The 18,142-nt window shown below is 44.8% G+C and overlaps 2 non-coding genes across 2 annotated transcripts; both read left to right on the top strand.

Annotated features, from left to right (window-relative positions):
* Positions 1-1,319: 1,319 nt before the first annotated feature.
* Positions 1,320-1,405, top strand: TRNAG-UCC (transfer RNA glycine (anticodon UCC)). The gene is given in 2 exon segments: positions 1,320-1,356; positions 1,370-1,405. It is a non-coding gene; the product is annotated as a tRNA-Gly (tRNA).
* Positions 1,406-2,382: 977 nt separating this feature from the next.
* Positions 2,383-2,468, top strand: TRNAG-UCC (transfer RNA glycine (anticodon UCC)). The gene is given in 2 exon segments: positions 2,383-2,419; positions 2,433-2,468. It is a non-coding gene; the product is annotated as a tRNA-Gly (tRNA).
* The last annotated feature ends 15,674 nt before the right edge of the window (positions 2,469-18,142 follow it).

Here is an 18,142-nt window from a genome sequence, read left to right on the forward strand (position 1 = left end):
ATTGTTACCGATAATAATTGAAGAAATATGTCTGTGACATTCTTCTGTGTCTCACTCAACCAAGAATCCAACTGTCAATCAGTAATAACAAGCTTTAAACTCATACTCGGTTCCAACCACTATCTTGTCTGCTACTTTTCTGCCATCAACCTGTACCTGTATGTGTTAAAAAAGAGAGAATTGTTACATGAAAGATTGTATTATCTATTACAATATTATATTCTCCAAGCAGTAAAAGCAAAAGGAAAATTACTACCAACAGGGGCTCTGTGGCGCAATGGATAGAACATTGGACTTCTAGTATGTTGTAGTTATTCAAAGGTTGTGGGTTCGAGTCCCACCAGAGTCATTGCATCGCTTGCAAACTTTTAATATTCACATACATCTGGATGTAACTTACAGATTGTAGGTTTGAATCCTAACAAAAATGTAGAAATGGGCTTTTCTACCTAATAATCCTCCAATTGGGTAGCACAAAATACTGGAATAATAACTAATACTTGAAATAGTATTTGTAGGCTTAATAGCCAGTTGGAAGACTCAGTCATGTCTTTTAGTGCCATTTTGCAGAGTTGTAAAACTTTCACAATCCATAACACCATTTCTTACCATGGAATCAATTATTACATTCCAATATTTGATTTCAATGTTACAGATGATAAAAGTGGAATAATACTGGAAAAATTCCTGATAAAATACCGGAGTGACTCCTCATATTTGAAATAGGACTTCTAGCCAAATGTGGCATTTAGAATACTCAGACATGTCTATTTTTGCCACTTTGACAATCCATAGCAACATTTCTTTCCATGGAATCATATATTTCACTCCACCATGTGATTTCATTGTTACAGATGATAAAAGTGGAATAATACTGGAAAAAATCTTGATAAAATGCTGGAGTGACTCCTCTTATTTCAAACAGGACTTGTAGCCAAAATTGGCATTTGGAAGACACAGACATGGTTATTTTTGCCATTAGACAGACAGGTTGTGAATATCTGACAAACTTTTTGAAATTTGTAACAATGGAAAAAAAAATTCAATCCACCACTTGAACCCATTGTTACCGATAATAATTGAAGAAATATGTCTGTGACATTCTTCTGTGTCTCACTCAACCAAGAATCCAACTGTCAATCAGTAATAACAAGCTTTGAACTCCTACTTGGTACTAACCACTATCTTGTCTGCTACTTTTCTGCCATCAACCTGTATGTGTTAAAATATAGAGAATTGTTACATCAAAGATTGTATTATCTATTACAATATTTTATTCTCCAAGCAGTAAAAGCAAAAGGAAAATTACTACCAACAGGGGCTCTGTGGTGCAATGGATAGCGCATTGGACTTCCAGTATGTTGTAGTTATTCAAAGGTTGTGGGTTCGAGTCCCACCAGAGTCATTGCATCAATTCACTTGCAACCTTTTAATATTCATCAATACGTCTGGATGTAACTTACAGATTGTAGGTTTGAATCCTAACAAAAATGTAGAAATGGGCTTTTCTACCTAATAATCCTCCAATTGGGTAGCACAAAATACTGGAATAATTCCTGATACTTGAAATAGTATTTGTAGGCTTAATAGCCAGTTGGAAGACTCAGTCATGTCTTTTAGTGCCATTTTGCAGAGTTGTAAAACTTTCACAATCCATAACACCATTTCTTACCATGGAATCAATTATTACATTCCAATATTTGATTTCAATGTTACAGATGATAAAAGTGGAATAATACTGGAAAAATTCCTGATAAAATACCGGAGTGACTCCTCATATTTGAAATAGGACTTCTAGCCAAATGTGGCATTTAGAATACTCAGACATGTCTATTTTTGCCACTTTGACAATCCATAGCAACATTTCTTTCCATGGAATCATATATTTCACTCCACCATGTGATTTCATTGTTACAGATGATAAAAGTGGAATAATACTGGAAAAAATCTTGATAAAATGCTGGAGTGACTCCTCTTATTTCAAACAGGACTTGTAGCCAAAATTGGCATTTGGAAGACACAGACATGGTTATTTTTGCCATTAGACAGACAGGTTGTGAATATCTGACAAACTTTTTGAAATTTGTAACAATGGAAAAAAAAATTCAATCCACCACTTGAACCCATTGTTACCGATAATAATTGAAGAAATATGTCTGTGACATTCTTCTGTGTCTCACTCAACCAAGAATCCAACTGTCAATCAGTAATAACAAGCTTTGAACTCCTACTTGGTACTAACCACTATCTTGTCTGCTACTTTTCTGCCATCAACCTGTATGTGTTAAAATATAGAGAATTGTTACATCAAAGATTGTATTATCTATTACAATATTTTATTCTCCAAGCAGTAAAAGCAAAAGGAAAATTACTACCAACAGGGGCTCTGTGGTGCAATGGATAGCGCATTGGACTTCCAGTATGTTGTAGTTATTCAAAGGTTGTGGGTTCGAGTCCCACCAGAGTCATTGCATCAATTCACTTGCAACCTTTTAATATTCATCAATACGTCTGGATGTAACTTACAGATTGTAGGTTTGAATCCAAACAAAAATGTAGAAATGGGCTTTTCTACCTAATAATCCTCCAATTGGGTAGCACAAAATACTGGAATAATTCCTGATACTTGAAATAGTATTTGTAGGCTTAATAGCCAGTTCCAAGACTCAGTCATGTCTTTTAGTGCCATTTTGCAGAGTTGTAAAACTTTCACAATCCATAACACCATTTCTTACCATGGAATCAATTATTACATTCCAATATTTGATTTCAATGTTACAGATGATAAAAATGGAATAATACTGGAAAAATTCCTGATAAAATACCGGAGTGACTCCTCATATTTGAAATAGGACTTCTAGCCAAATGTGGCATTTAGAATACTCAGACATGTCTATTTTTGCCACTTTGACAATCCATAGCAACATTTCTTTCCATGGAATCATATATTTCACTCCACCATGTGATTTCATTGTTACAGATGATAAAAGTGGAATAATACTGGAAAAAATTGATAAAATGCTGGAGTGACTCCTCTTATTTCAAACAGGACTTCTAGCCAAAATTGGCATTTGGAAGACACAGAAATTGTTATTTTTGCCATTAGACAGACAGGTTGTGAATATCTGACAAACTTTTTGAAATTTGTAACAATGGAAAAAAAAATTCAATTCACCACTTGAACCCATTGTTACCGATAATAATTGAAGAAATATGTCTGTGACATTCTTCTGTGTCTCACTCAACCAAGAATCCAACTGTCAATCAGTAATAACAAGCTTTAAACTCATACTCGGTTCCAACCACTATCTTGTCTGCTACTTTTCTGCCATCAACCTGTACCTGTATGTGTTAAAAAAGAGAGAATTGTTACATGAAAGATTGTATTATCTATTACAATATTATATTCTCCAAGCAGTAAAAGCAAAAGAAAATTTACTACCAACAGGGGCTCTGTGACTCCTCATATTTGAAATAGGACTTCTAGCCAAACGTGGCATTTGAAATACTCAGACATGTCTATTTTTGCCACTTTGACAATCCATAGCAACATTTCTTTCCATGGAATCATATATTTCACTCCACCATGTGATTTAATTGTTACAGATGATAAAAGTGGAATAATACTGGAAAAAATCTTGAAAAAATGCTGGAGTGACTCCTCTTATTTCAAACAGGACTTGTAGCCAAAATTGGCATTTGGAATACTCAGACATGTCTATTTTTGCCACTTTGACAATCCATAGCAACATTTCTTTCCATGGAATCAATTATTTCACTCCACCATGTGTTTTCATTGTTACAGATGATAAAAGTGGAATAATACTGGAAAAAATTTTGATAAAATGCTGGAGTGACTCCTCTTATTTCAAACAGGACTTCTAGCCAAAATTGGCATTTGGAAGACACAGACATGGTTATTTTTGCCATTTGGCAGACAGGTTGTGAATATCTGACACTCTTTTTGAAATTTGTAACAATGGAAACATTTTTTCAATCCACCACTTGAACCCGATAGTAATTTAAGAAATATGTCTGTAACATACACCCACTATCAAAAAGATAATAATGATTACTGGATCAGGAATAACGCACTTTAAGCTCCTACTCGGTACCAACCACTATATTTCCTCCTTCTTTTCTGTCATCAACCTGTATGTGTTAAAAAAATAAAAAAATAGAGAATTGTTACGTCAAAGACTGTAATATGTATTATACTACTATATGCCCTAAGCAGTAAAAGCAAAAGGAACCTTAGAAGCCCACTGTTTTTGTGTTGCTATTTATAGCGTATTGAACTTTTAGTTTGGTGTAGTTATTGAAAGCTGTGGACTCAAATTGCTTCAAATAAATTGCAACATTTTACATATCAACATTTATTTATATAGCGCTTGCAGATTCAGTAGCATTTTACTTATGCCTGGGTGTACCCTACAGATTGTAGGTTTTAGTCCTATCAGAGATGTATCAAGCAATATATCCTCATAATCATATTTATTGCTATAATAGACAACATTTTGACTCTTTCTCTTGATATCTTTCTCTTAGACTCAGACTTTTGTGATTGGAATGAGTGGAGCAGCTTCTGGTTTCAATCTGGGTGCAGTGGCTCCGATCCGGGTGTTGTAGAGGTAGGTATAGTGATCCAGATCATGTAGAATTTCAGTAGTGCTTTAGAATAAGTGAGACAGGTGGGTACTACTCAGAGCAGTCTGCTAAGTCTGGTCTGCAGACAGTAGGGAGGATATTTTTAAACTTTATCTCTACCTGCTACCTACATAAGTTTCTAATCCAAGAGGTGCAGAGAACACATGGTAAGAAGAGGTATTACTGAGATGTGGGGTTCCTCTTTAAATTCATTTAAAAGGCATTTAATATGCATTTGGCAGAATAAATGTGAGGTTTATTTTGATCTACTGTACAACTCTCAACTTTGCTTTCTCATCCTTCAGGCTGTTACAGTGTAACTAATCTGATCCATCTCATATCCTAATCTGATCCATTTCATATACTACTGACTCTCATGCTGTCTTTCTTCTCTTCCCCCTGATCCCCCTCCTAATACCCCTGCAACCTTCAACCACTCATTTGCTAGTCCATCTTCTCTCTTTCTATCCTTCCACTCTTACTCCCTTAGTCTTTCACCATATGTCCTTGCTCCCATCCAATACCCAGCCCTCATATCAGTCCCAGATCCAGCCCACCCCGCCCACCAGAAAGCCTGCCTATCTTATCCAAATCTCACAACTTCCCTCTCTCCCTTTCTCCTGTGCACTCTGGAATTCCAGATCCATCCACAATAAACTGCCCTCTATCCACGATCTCTTCATTTCCAACTCTCTTAACCTTCTTGCCAACACAGAAAACTGGCTTTCTTCCACTGCTGCTCTCTTCTATTGGAGTTTTTCTTTCACCCACTCCATTAGACCTGATGACTGTTCGGGTGGCGAGGTAGTCATACTCCTAGCTCGCAATTATACTTTTCTTGTCATCTCCCTTGAGCTCTCCCTTTCTCCTCCTTTGAAGTCCACTCTAACCGTCTCTTTTACACATCCATCACCGTGACTCAGTCATCTACCACCCCCCTAGACCCCCTTCCCAATTTCTTGATAATTTTGCTACCTGTCTTCCCCACTTCCTCTCCTCAGACCTCCCCTCCATCATCTTAGGTGACTTTAACATCCCCATTGACAACTACACTGACCCAGCGTCCATCAAACTTTTTGCCCTTTCTTCCTCATTTGACTTCTCATAATGGACCTCTGCCCCCATCCACTGCCACGGTCACTCCCTTGACCTTGTCTTCTCCCATCAATGTGCTATTTCTGACTTCTCCAACTCTACCTTTATAATCTCTGCTCACTATCTCTTCTCTTTCATTCTTTCCCCGTCTCCTGCACTTTCCCCACACAAAAATCAATTCCTATTAGATGCAATGTTGATGCTCTTGATCCTGCTATTTTATCTTCCCTTCTTGAAACTCTCCGCTCCCCTGTATCTACCCAGGCCTGCCCCAACCAGGTGGCATCCCTTTACAACCACATCCTCGCCACCGCTCTTATGTCTGCTGTCCCCACCTCTTCTGTCCACCTTCGCTGTTCTAAACCCCAACCTTGGCACTCCAAATTTACCTGGTTTCTTTAAAAATGCACACTTACAGCCAAACGCCACTGGAGAAAATCTCATTCCTTGGCAAAGTTCCTTCATTTCAAGATCATCCTCTCATTGTACAGTTCCTCCCTCGCTAAACAATCCTTCATCAAGTCTCTCATCTCTTCACATTCCTCCAATCCCCGCCACATTTTTGCCACTGTGGCAGGTCTAACAAAATGACTGAAACCCTGTTTTGTTGTCTATACTTTCATGTGTGTATTACTTTAAATGCTTGTATAACCAAGTGATTTCACAATACTTATATAACCAGTGCTTTCGCAATGCTTATATAATCAAGGTCAAACCAGAGATGTCTTCACATATTTAGCTATGGTGGTGTCTCTGTGCCTACTGCACATGCTAAAGCTTTTTATCAATAGAGAACCAATAGAAAGTCAAAAAAATCATGTTTATACCTTATATGCAAATGATTTCAGGGACTCCTTGTTTCCTGGTCAATAAAAGTAGGAAACTGCGACATAACTCAGCTTGGACTACTGCAGGAGTGCCAAGCATGTCTGTGTTTTTTCCCGTTTCTTCATCCTAGCTTTCTAAAGGAAAGACGGGGCAAAAGGATAATCGGTGATTAAACATATCTACTGGAACAAATAATCTATTGGCAGCAACTAAGTATTTTCTTATATTTTCTCTTTGTATTTTATCTTCTCTTTGTATTATATTTACTCTTCATATTATATCTTTAACAAAATAAACGATACACTTTTTTGACAGTCTATGGGTCACGTGTTATTAATACTCTGTAACCCGAACCTACTATTTTCCACTGGGAACAGCCACTTTCAACACACTCCTTTTCCTCTTCCTCCCGTTCCATCCTCCCTTACTGCCACTGGCTTTGCCTCCTTTTTCACTTCAAAACTGAGGCCCTCAGACACGAGATCTCCTCCCATCACTTTTCTACCACCCATACCACATCATCCTCCTCTCCCTCCAGCCACCACCTTGTGTGCTCCTCCCGCCCCACTATGGGTGATGAAGTCCATTGTCTTATATTATATCATTTCCCCTTTAACCTACTCCCTCTATCCCATACCCTCTCACCTCCTTAGCTCCCTCTTCCCTTCTGCCTGCTCCCACCTTGCTCACCTCTTCAATCTATCCCTCTGTACCAGCATCTTCCCCTCACTCTTTAAACATACTGTTGTCTCACCCATTCTAATAAAAAAACAATCTTGACCTCACCTCACTCTATAGCTACTGCCCCATTTCTCTTCCCCTCTTTGCCTCCAAAATAATTTAGCAGCATGTCTACAATAATCTCACCAGCTACCTCTCTGACAGCTCCCTTCTTGATCCTTTCCAATCTGGCTTCCGCCCCCTCCACTCCGGAGAAATTGCCTTGACCAAAGTCACCAACGATCTTATCTCGGCCAAATCCAGGGGCTAATATTCCCTACTATCCTCCTGGACCTCTCTGCAGCTTTTGACACTATGGATCACCCTCTCTTACTGCACACCCTTCCCACCATTGGCCTTTCTGACACCATCCTTTCATGGTATACCTCCTACCTCGCCAACCGCTCCTTCTCTGTTTCTACCTCTAATTCCTCCTCCCCCCCATCAATCCTTTCCATAGGAGTCCAACAGGGTGCAGTCCTTGGCACTCTGATCTTCTCTCTGTACATCTTTTTCCTCGGTGAAATCATCAGTCCTTTCAGCCTTCAGTATCACTTCTATGCCAACAACACTCAACTCTACCTCGCATTTCCTGATCTATGATCTTTCCTTCTCTCGGGTGTCCAGTTGCCTCTCCATCATCTCCTCCTCTATGTCCTAACGCTTTTTCAAACTTAACATGGCCAAAACTGAACTCATTGTCTTCCTTCCATCAAAAGTCTCCTCCACTCTTTACGTATCTATCGGTGTCGAGAACACCACTATATCCTCTGTTCCCCAACTTCGCTGCCTGGGTGTCATTTGTGACTCCTCCCTCTTTAGCCTTCCCCACATTCAATCTCTTGCCCAATCCTGTTGCATCCAGCTTCGCAACATCGCTCATATCAGACCCTTCCTCTCCCAGTATGCCACCAATTCTCTTTTCCACTCACTGATCATTTCTTGTCTTGATTACTGCAACATTTTCTTTACTGCCCTCCCTTCTCATTCTTCGTTGATCTATACTTAATGCTGCAGCTTGACTTATAATTCTCTCTCACCGCTCAACAGCAACCTCCCCTTTCTGACAAGCCTTACAATGGCTCGCCTTCCCCTACAGAATGCTCTTCAATCTCCTTACCCTCACGTAGAAGGCTCTCTCCAGTTGCTCCCTACATCTCAATATATACTCCCTCTCACCCTCTCAGGTTGACCAATGACATTCGCTTTTGCCCCCCTCTGGTAAACACATCTCACTCGCAATTTTAAGATTTTGTCATGATGTGTCTCCCTATAGGATAACGCTTGTCCTGAAGCGCCAGTTCCAGCTGCCTTTCCTGAGGTGCCAATTCCAGCCATCTGTTTTGAGGCGCCAGTCTCTGCTGCCAGTCCAGACGTGCCAGTTTCGGCCACTTGTCCCAAGGTGCAAGCTCTTGTCGTCTGTCCAGATGTGCCAGTCTCTGCCTCCAGCTCCAAGGTACCAGTCTCTGCCCCCATTCCGAGGTGCCATCCAGTTCAGAGGTGACAGCCTCTGCCTCCTGTTCCAGGGTACCAGCCTCTCGCTCCAGTTCCGAGGTACCAGCCTTTACTTCCAGTCCAGAGTCTCCTGCTATTGTCTTCAGTTCTGAGTCTCCTACCATTGTCACTAATACTGAGTCTCTAGCCACTGTCTTCGGTCTTCTGCTTCTGTTTCCAGTTCCAAATCTTCAGCTGCTGCCTCCAGTTCCGAGTCTTCAGCTGCTGCCTACAGTTTTGAGTCTTCATCTGCTGCCTCCATTTCCGAGTCACCAGCCACTGCCTCCAGTTTTGATTCGCCAGCCGTCTTCTGCCAAGGGTATCCTGCCTGAGTCCTGAGTCGTGTGTTCAACCCGAGCTGATCAAGTCTCGTGGTAAACCAAATTCATCTTCTGTTACAGACTTCCTACCATCTACCTTCAATGGGGATATCCAGTCATTTAATACTCTTAGAAAATGTTATATATCTTATTTTCCATCAGTACCTGACTTTCTATATACCAAACGAAAGCAAGTGTATTGCCTGTTATCCAACTTTACAGGAAAAGCTCTGGAATGGGCAAGTCACTTTATTGGGACCAGAGAACCTATTCTTTCTGATTTGCAGCTTTTTTGTGAGGCAGTGTTCAAAGAATTTGCTCCAGCACTTGTCAATCATACTCCCTGTCTTCTATGCCATCTTCTTTGTCTCCAGTTACCCAAGCCTTGGAGTTGCCTTCATATTCTATGCAATTTGAACAACCCTGTGTCTCTAATAAGACTCATAAAAAGAAAGCAAAGAAGAAGAAGAAAGGGACTTCTGGGTCTCAACTCTCTTCTGGCGTACTTTCTGTACATTTTCCGTCCTTAGACGAGGACTTTTCAGCTACATGCCCAATTTTGGACTATGACTTTGACTGTTTTGACCTTTCCAGGTAATTTGGGCATCTGGATTCCACCTTTAAAGGGGGGAGTTACTGTCATGATATGCCTTCATCTGTTCTGCAGCATCTCCCTATAGGATGCTGCTTGCCTTCTGCAGCTCCTGTTTATTTAGAACTGTGTTAGTCTTGCCGTGGTTGTGTACCTCTAAGCCGCCAGAGGTGCTGCTCTTCCACTATGGACATTTTCACTCACTAGAAGGAGTTAATCTCTGCTCCTCGTTAATGGTACACCTGTGTCTCTCATTAGTTATGTCTGTTCCTTCCCATGTACCATGCTGGTCATTGTTTTTGCTATGTGTTCCTTGTTGTGCTGTTACTTGTAGTACTCCCGGTGCACCTGTTCTCAGGAATTTCTACAAACCACCTGTTCACCTGCATCAGCCGTATTCCTGTTATCTGCCTTCTGCATCTCCGTGCAATCCCTGTGCTATATCTACACCATCCGGTTTGTACCTTACTGCATTTTCTGGAAACATATTTATAATAAATATTGTGTATTTCACCATATTCTGGGCTTCTTAGCTGTGATTTTCTGCATTGAAATGTGACAGATATCTCCCATTCTCCCCACCACTGGAGAGATCTCCCTGATTCTCCCACACTTTCCCCTTGCCTGTATAGCTTCAAAATGACATTGAAAACCCACCTGTTCATAAAAGTCTACCAGTCCTCTGCTTAGCCATTTTACCATGCAGTATACCTCACTCTTTTCATCCTCCATCTCTCCCACTGTTTCTTCTTGCCCTCAGATCCCCTTACACTGGCTCATTCCCATGTGTCAAGCATTTGTCTGCCCCTTTCCCTTTAGATTGTAAGCTCTAGTGAGCAGGGACCTCTTCCCTCCTGCTCTCACTACCTATAACTTTTGCTCACCAGCTGCACTGTGCGCCTCCTCCCTTGGCTTTCTGCCCCCTGACACCATTCCTCTATTGTCTTCGCACCTCTTTCAGTGGTTCTAAATCTGTTAGTTGCACCCACGCTAATGGGCACGAGTTTCAATTTGCGCTGAATACACTCCTTGCCAGGGCCGGATTTGCCACTAGGCAACCTAGGCAATTGCCTAGGGCCCAGCAGTCCCCAGAGGGCCCTCCAAGGGCCAGTGGTGAGACCAACCTTTAAAAATGAGCCTCTACTTATGGGCCAGTGCTATGTGCTTGACCCCCTGGGCTAAAGTCTGCCAGCCAGCCCCTGAATAGGGGTATATGTTATGCTGAAAACTATAGTGCTATGGATTTTTTCAGGGAGGGGGCCCCAACCCAGTATCTTGCCTAGGGCCCCATGAGGTCTAAAACTGACTCTGCTCCTTGCACCCCATTACCCATCCAGGGTATCAGGAGCTGTGTTGAGAGTTGTAGTGTTATTTGTTTACTATGTTGTACTGTTGTTTGTCCTATGTAAGGCACTGCGGAGCACATGTGACGCCCTATTAATAAAAGTAACTAATAATGATACATGATTTATACAAACTCCGTATTTGATAACTGTCAATATGGTTTGTCAGAGGTATAAGACAAACGGTGAGATTGGACAATATCCAGAAAATAATGCAAACTGAATGCTTTGAAATGACTATTATTATTATTATTATTATTATTATTATTATTATTATTAAGCATGCTATGTTTTGTTATGTATGTTTTTTGTTGTTATTGTTTATGTTTTTATTGAGATAAAAAAAATTATAGGCATATGCCATTGTGCATTTTTCTGTGAGTCAATTTTGCAATTATTATCTATAGTAACTAAATTTTAAAGGTAAAATAATACAGATCATGCTCATATTTAATTGTTTTTGTTTAACATCTCTGTAAATAATTTGCAAAGGCCAAAATGTTGAATATACAGAATTTCAATTTATCTAAGTTGCCCCACTAGAGGGCGGCAAAACATTACCATATTTTTGTCTTTCACTGTTCTTTGGCCATCAGGGAGAAGATATCAATGGTAATAAGTCCATTGCTAAAAATATATATATTATTTATTTCTGTTTCGCAGCCTGTCTGAAACCAATCAGTTAATTTAAATAGCAACAGTGACTGCTATATAATTGATTATTTTAGGGCTGCTGGTTTCCTTTCCTCTCCTTGTCACCAGAGAATCACAGGCTATTAGCAGCCACAGGTGACCCCAGAAGTGCAGGGAATGCTCATAAAATGTTTCTGTGATGGGGTTTGTTATGGGTAGCAGAATGTAAAAGGGGAGCTCCACTGGGGCAGGGACTGATGTGAGTGAGTTCACTGTACAGCGCTGCGGAATCAGTGGCACTATATAAATAAATGATGATGATGATGCACACTTATTATCAAATCGACTTATGCCCTTCAGCTTCTTATTAATAGATATGTGTGAAACTAGCATCATCTGACCTGCGATCTTTTGGTTGGCTATATATCGGCAAAGCACCTGGAGAGCCATAGTATGGCCAGGCCTAACCTAGATTCTCAAATAAAGCTATGCATCTGTGGAGATTTGTCCCGCATCGCCCATGAAGAGGGCGAAGATGGATCCTGCTGCTGTGCCCGTGAAGAGGGTGAAGAAAGAAAAGAAAACGTACTCACCGTTCCTGCGATTCAGCGCCGGTGAGTATTTCTCCTCTTCTTCTGCAGATCCGGGCAGCAGCGGGCAGTTGAGCTAATCAGGACTCACCTCTCCCTGCTGGCCAATCGGCGCCGGATGACTGAGCCAATCCTGGCTCACCTCCGGCCTCCGGCCGCGGCGAGTCAACGAGCCAATGAGCACCCCTGCCCAGAAGAGAGGCAGAAGACGACGCCGGCGGGGAGCCCTTGTAAGGGCTGAGAGCTCCCCCACCCAGAGAGCTGCCGAACTGGAGAAGAGGCGCCGCCTGCTGGAGGGTCTGGAAGACCTGAAGAAGACGTCTGGAGGCGAGTAGAGTATCCTGCGCAGAGCAGATAATTATACTCCACTGTTAGGTTGGGCACAAGGCCCGTGGGGCACTGTCGGGCAATAGGCCCGTGGCTACAGATAGGGGCACAAGGCCCAGTGTTAATTGGGCATAAGGCCCATATAGGTAGTTAGTGGGATTTAAGCCCAGTGGCAACAAAAGGGCACAAGGCCCTAGTTCAGTGGTTCCCAAACTTTTGCAGTTCGCGGCACCCTTAGAGTCTCCAAATTTTTTCAAGGCACCCCTCCAAAATAATTATTAAGCAGTCCTGTTTTAGAAGTAGTTGGGTCAAAAAATTGTAATAAGTATTTAGGTCAGGACAGAAATACTTATTTAGTTGTATGCAAAAATGCCCCCTCTGCATCCAGACACTCTGCCCTCAGGCACTCTGCCCCCTCTGTATCCAGACACGCTGCCCCCTCTGCATCCAGACACACTGCCCTCTCTATCACTGCCCCCTCTGTCACGCTGTCCCCCCTCCTCTGCTCTGTCACACTGTCCCCCCTCCTCTGCCCCCTCTCACAATGTCCCCTCCTCTGGCCTCTCACATGCTGTCCCCTCCTCTGCCCTCTCACGCTGTGTCCCCCTCCACTGCCCCTCTCATGCTCTGTCCCCCTCCTCTGCCGCTCTGTCCCCCTCCTCTGCCCCTCTGTCCCCCTCCTCTGCTCTCTGTCCCCCTCCTCTGCCCTGCTGTCACCATCCTCTGCTCTCTGTCCCCTTCCTCTGCCCCGCTGTCACCATCCTCTGCTCTCCTCCACTGTCCCCCTCCTCTGCCCCGCTGTCACCACCCTCTGTCCCCCTCCTCTGTCCCGCTGTCACCATCCTCTGTCCCCCTCCTCTGTCCCACTGTCACCATCCTCTGCTCTCCTCCTCTGTCCCGCTGTCACCATCCTGTCACCAACCTCTGTCCCGCTGTCACCATCCTCTGCTCTCCTCCTCTGTCCCGCTGTCACCATCCTCTGCCCCGCTGTCACCATCCTGTCACCAACCTCTGTCCCGCTGTCACCATCCTATGCTCTCCTCCTCTGTCCCACTGTCATCATCCTCTGCTCTCCTCCTCTGTCCCGCTGTCACCATCCTCTGCTCTCCTCCTCTGTCCCGCTGTCACCATCCTGTCACCAACCTCTGTCCCGCTGTCACCATCCTATGCTCTCCTCCTCTGTCCCACTGTCACCATCCTCTGCTCTCCTCCTCTGTCCCGCTGTCACCATCCTGTCACCAACCTCTGTCCCGCTGTCACCATCCTCTGCTCTCCTCCTCTGTCCCGCTGTCACCATCCTCTGCTCTCCTCATCTGTCCCGCTGTCACCATCCTGTCACCAACCTCTGTCCCGCTGTCACCATCCTCTGCTCTCCTCCTCTGTCCCGCTGTCACCATCCTCTGTCCCCCTCCTCTGTCCCACTGTCACCATCCTCTGCTCTCCTCCTCTGTCCTGCTGTCACCATCCTCTGTCCCCCTCCTCTGTCCCACTGTCACCATCCTCTGCTCTCCTCCTCTGTCCCACTGTCACCATCCTCTGCTCTCCTCCTCTGTCCCGCTGTCACCATCCTCTGCTCTCCTCCTCTGTCCCGCTGTCACCATCCTGTCACCAACCTCTGTCCCGCTGTCACCATCCTATGCTCTCCTCCTCTGTCCCACTGTCACCATCCTCTGCTCTCCTCCTCTGTCCCGCTGTCACCATCCTGTCACCAACCTCTGTCCCGCTGTCACCATCCTCTGCTCTCCTCCTCTGTCCCGCTGTCACCATCCTCTGCTCTCCTCCTCTGTCCCGCTGTCACCATCCTGTCACCAACCTCTGTCCCGCTGTCACCATCCTCTGCTCTCCTCCTCTGTCCCGCTGTCACCATCCTCTGTCCCCCTCCTCTGTCCCACTGTCACCATCCTCTGCTCTCCTCCTCTGTCCTGCTGTCACCATCCTCTGTCCCCCTCCTCTGTCCCACTGTCACCATCCTCTGCTCTCCTCCTCTGTCCCACTGTCACCATCCTGTCACCAACTTCTGTCCCGCTGTCACCATCCTCTGCTCTCCTCTTCTGTCCCGCTGTCACCATCCTCTGTCACCAACCTCTGTCCCACTGTCACCATCCTCTTCTCTCCTCCTCTGTCCCGCTGTCACTATCCTGTCACCAACCTCTGTCCCGCTGTCACCATCCTCTGCTCTCCTCCTCTGTCCAACTGTCACCATCCTGTCACCAACCTCTGTCCCGCTGTCACCATCCTCTGCTCTCCTCCTCTGTCCCGCTGTCACCATCCTCTGCTCTCCTCCTCTGTCCCGCTGTCACCATCCTGTCACCAACCTCTGTCCCGCTGTCACTATCCTCTGCTCTCCTCCTCTGTCCCGCTGTCACCATCCTGTCACCAACCTCTGTCTCGCTGTCACCATCCTCTGCTTTCCTCCTCTGTCCCGCTGTCACCATCCTCTGCTCTTCTCCTCTGTCCCACTGTCACCATCCTGTCACCAACCTCTGTCCCGCTGTCACCATCCTCTGCTCTCCTCCTCTGTCCCGCTGTCACCATCCTCTGCTCTCCTCCTCTGTCCCGCTGTCACCATCCTGTCACCAACCTCTGTCCCTCTGTCACCATCCTCTGCTCTCCTCCTCTGTCCCGCTGTCACCATCCTCTGTCACCAACCTCTGTCCCACTGTCACCATCCTCTGCTCTCCTCCTCTGTCCCGCTGTCACCATCCTGTCAACAACCTCTGTCCTGCTGTCACCATCCTCTGCTCTCCTCCTCTGTCCCGCTGTCACCATCCTCTGTCCCCCTCCTCTGCCACGATCCCTTTCACTCTGCCAAGCGCCAGGCGCCAGCCATAAAAAAAAACAAAACACAGAAACTTACCAATCCATTGGGCGCCGGGACCCAGCAACCTCCTCTCTCCTGCAGCTTGTTACTGACGTCGATATTCAGTGACAGCTGCAGGAGAGAGGAGGCTGCTGGGTCCCTGCGCTCGGCGGATTGGTAAGTTTCTGTGTTTTGTTTTTTTTTATGTCTGGCCCGCGGCACCCCAGTGACAGCGCCGCGGCACCCCTGGGAGCCGCGGCGCACAGTTTGGGAACCGCCGCCCTAGTTAGTGGGCTCAGAACCCAAAGTCTGATAGGGCACAAGGCCATAGTTAGGGGGCATAAAGCCCTTAGTCAGGGCACAAGGCCCTTAGTAGCTGGGCATAGAGCCCATGGTGTAGGGCATAAGGCCTCTGGTAAAGAAGGCACCAGGTCCTGTAGGCAGCGGGTGTGAGAGCCATTATTTAGAATAGGGTGCAGTCCCAGAATTGCTTCGTGTGAATCTAGGTGATAGTCCTACGCAACAGTCAAGCAGAAGGCTCCTGTTAGTGCTGGTTAGATAGTAGAGGTGTGTGTTAAGTGGTCAGTCTTCCAGATACAGCAGCAAAGTCTTATTCCGCCTGTGTAGTGAATACTGTATTGTGCATTGTATTTGCTTGTGCTGTGTGTGTTTATTTACAGGTGCAACACGTCAGGCCCCCATTAAAGGTAGGCTCTGGTTTCCTTACTGTTTTCCTGTTATAATCTGTGTCTGTGGGGACAAGGGGTAGTTAGGAGCACACACACAGTTAGGGAAGGATACACGGTAGACTTACCATCCCGTAAGTCTCTGGGGTTACGTTGGTTTCCTGAGGCAGTTATTGGGTACCTCACTGGCAGTGCAGCACAGCCCTTTTGCATTCCAGCACTAAGTCGAGTGGTTCCAATTGGGTGTCCATTTGCATTCCACCCGGGTCCCTGGCGGTTCCATATTGGGCGGTGTTCCACTTGGATGAAGGCGACCGCTTCGAGTTCCGTTAGTGACGACTGGCGGTTCCATGGTGGCACGTTGCTCTAGTGAGCCTCGGTCGTGCAGGTGGCAACTGGTCCTTGGGATTCCGTGAGTGACCCCATAGTGAAAAGATACTCTTCTCGGTATGATGTGGGTGAGAGTTTTAGGATCAACCCTCCGGATCAACCCTCCGGAGTAGAACATGAACACCAGCTGGTGTTTCCCGTAGGTAGAGGGAGGAGGCTTAGGGAGTACACTACACCCAGTTTATAGTGAAGTTGCGTTCATGACTATTAGTTAATTGTAGGGCCGGGCTGCCTGTTGTTAGCTAGTGCCAGTTGTGTGGGTTGTACATACTGGCCTTACTTGTAGAGTAGAGGGATGCTGTGTTGTTTTCTGTCTTCCACAGCAACGGAGAGGAGCAGGAGAGCAGGGACCAGAAGTTGGAGTGCCTGGGTGAGTATCACGCTCTATTCCTTCTTCTGGTTAGGCCCTCACCAAGAGGTGAGTGGAGCATTTGGGGCGGGACAGTTCCTGGTTCCAAGTACTCATAGTCCCACGCCCTTGGCAAGAGCAAATCAAGGTGGCGGCAAGCGAGATTGACTTAAGTGTCTCTGCTCATTGCTCAATGATCTCGGACAGTCCTTCCCTGGTATGCATGGCCTTAACTTCAGTTTCTTCCGTAGGTGGTCATCGTTTGGAAGGTAAGGTATTTGTGTACGTCTGTCCTGTCCCCTTTACATCCGTCTGTAACAATGCTTGCAAATAGACATGAAGCTGGACAACTCTCAATGTAAAAAGTTTTCTAAATACAATCGCCAACTTTGCACCTCCTCTCCTATTTTAAAGAAAGGACAGGTTGAACTGTATCTGTATGTCATGGCATAGTTCTTATTCACAAATTGTAACAAAATAAGCCCCACCTCTGTTCCACATACCACACCCACAACTCCCCGAGCACCTCCATAATCCTCCCAGCCAAGCCCCTTTGTTGCCTCAGCCATGCCTTCATTCAATCAGGACATACCTATCTTGAGGGACTGTCTTGAATCAACTAGACTTTTGGAAGGTACGACTAAACCAGTCAATCTTCATGATAATGCAACTAGTAATCATGCAGGAGCTACTGCAAAGTAGTGACATCACTGTGGTGTGAGTTGCTGCGTGTATACCACAGGTACAAAGTAATATTTAAGGAAAAACAAAGGAAAATAAACTGTTCTTGTAAAAGGGGTCCAATTCTAAATAATCACGTTACACATTTGAAATTGAATGAGTGAAAAACACAAATAAAGCATAGATGTGGAACCACATAGAACCACTTTAAAAATATATAAAAAGGTAAAAAGGATATCAATATGTTACACTACAACAGGAAACAGCGAGGCAGGAATCTCACACACTTGGAATCACACGCTGCTGCAGAATCTCGTACATGGGATACGCTCTGCGGCTTTCTCTTGGTCAGACTGCTCTTATGATCCCCTCCGAGTTATGTCTGACACAGACATAACAAACCACAACTTTGTGCTACAGTCCAAAGGAAAATGATTTGTGAAGATTTTAGCGTTAGGGAGCAGTGGCGGGCTGACAGTTCAAAGGAAAACCCTGGGAAGCCCAGCCAGTCACATCTATGAAGAATGAGCAAAACAAAACTTCCAAAGCTGAGAGTTATGTCTCTTCTGAAAGGGTCATTGATGAATTGCAAAAATTGAGGAAGCAGGGATCATACATTTTGTACCAATTTGGCAGCTGTGTGCATC

This window comes from Mixophyes fleayi, chromosome 3, assembly GCF_038048845.1.
Source record: "Mixophyes fleayi isolate aMixFle1 chromosome 3, aMixFle1.hap1, whole genome shotgun sequence".
In the NCBI taxonomy this organism is placed as follows: domain Eukaryota; kingdom Metazoa; phylum Chordata; class Amphibia; order Anura; family Limnodynastidae; genus Mixophyes; species Mixophyes fleayi.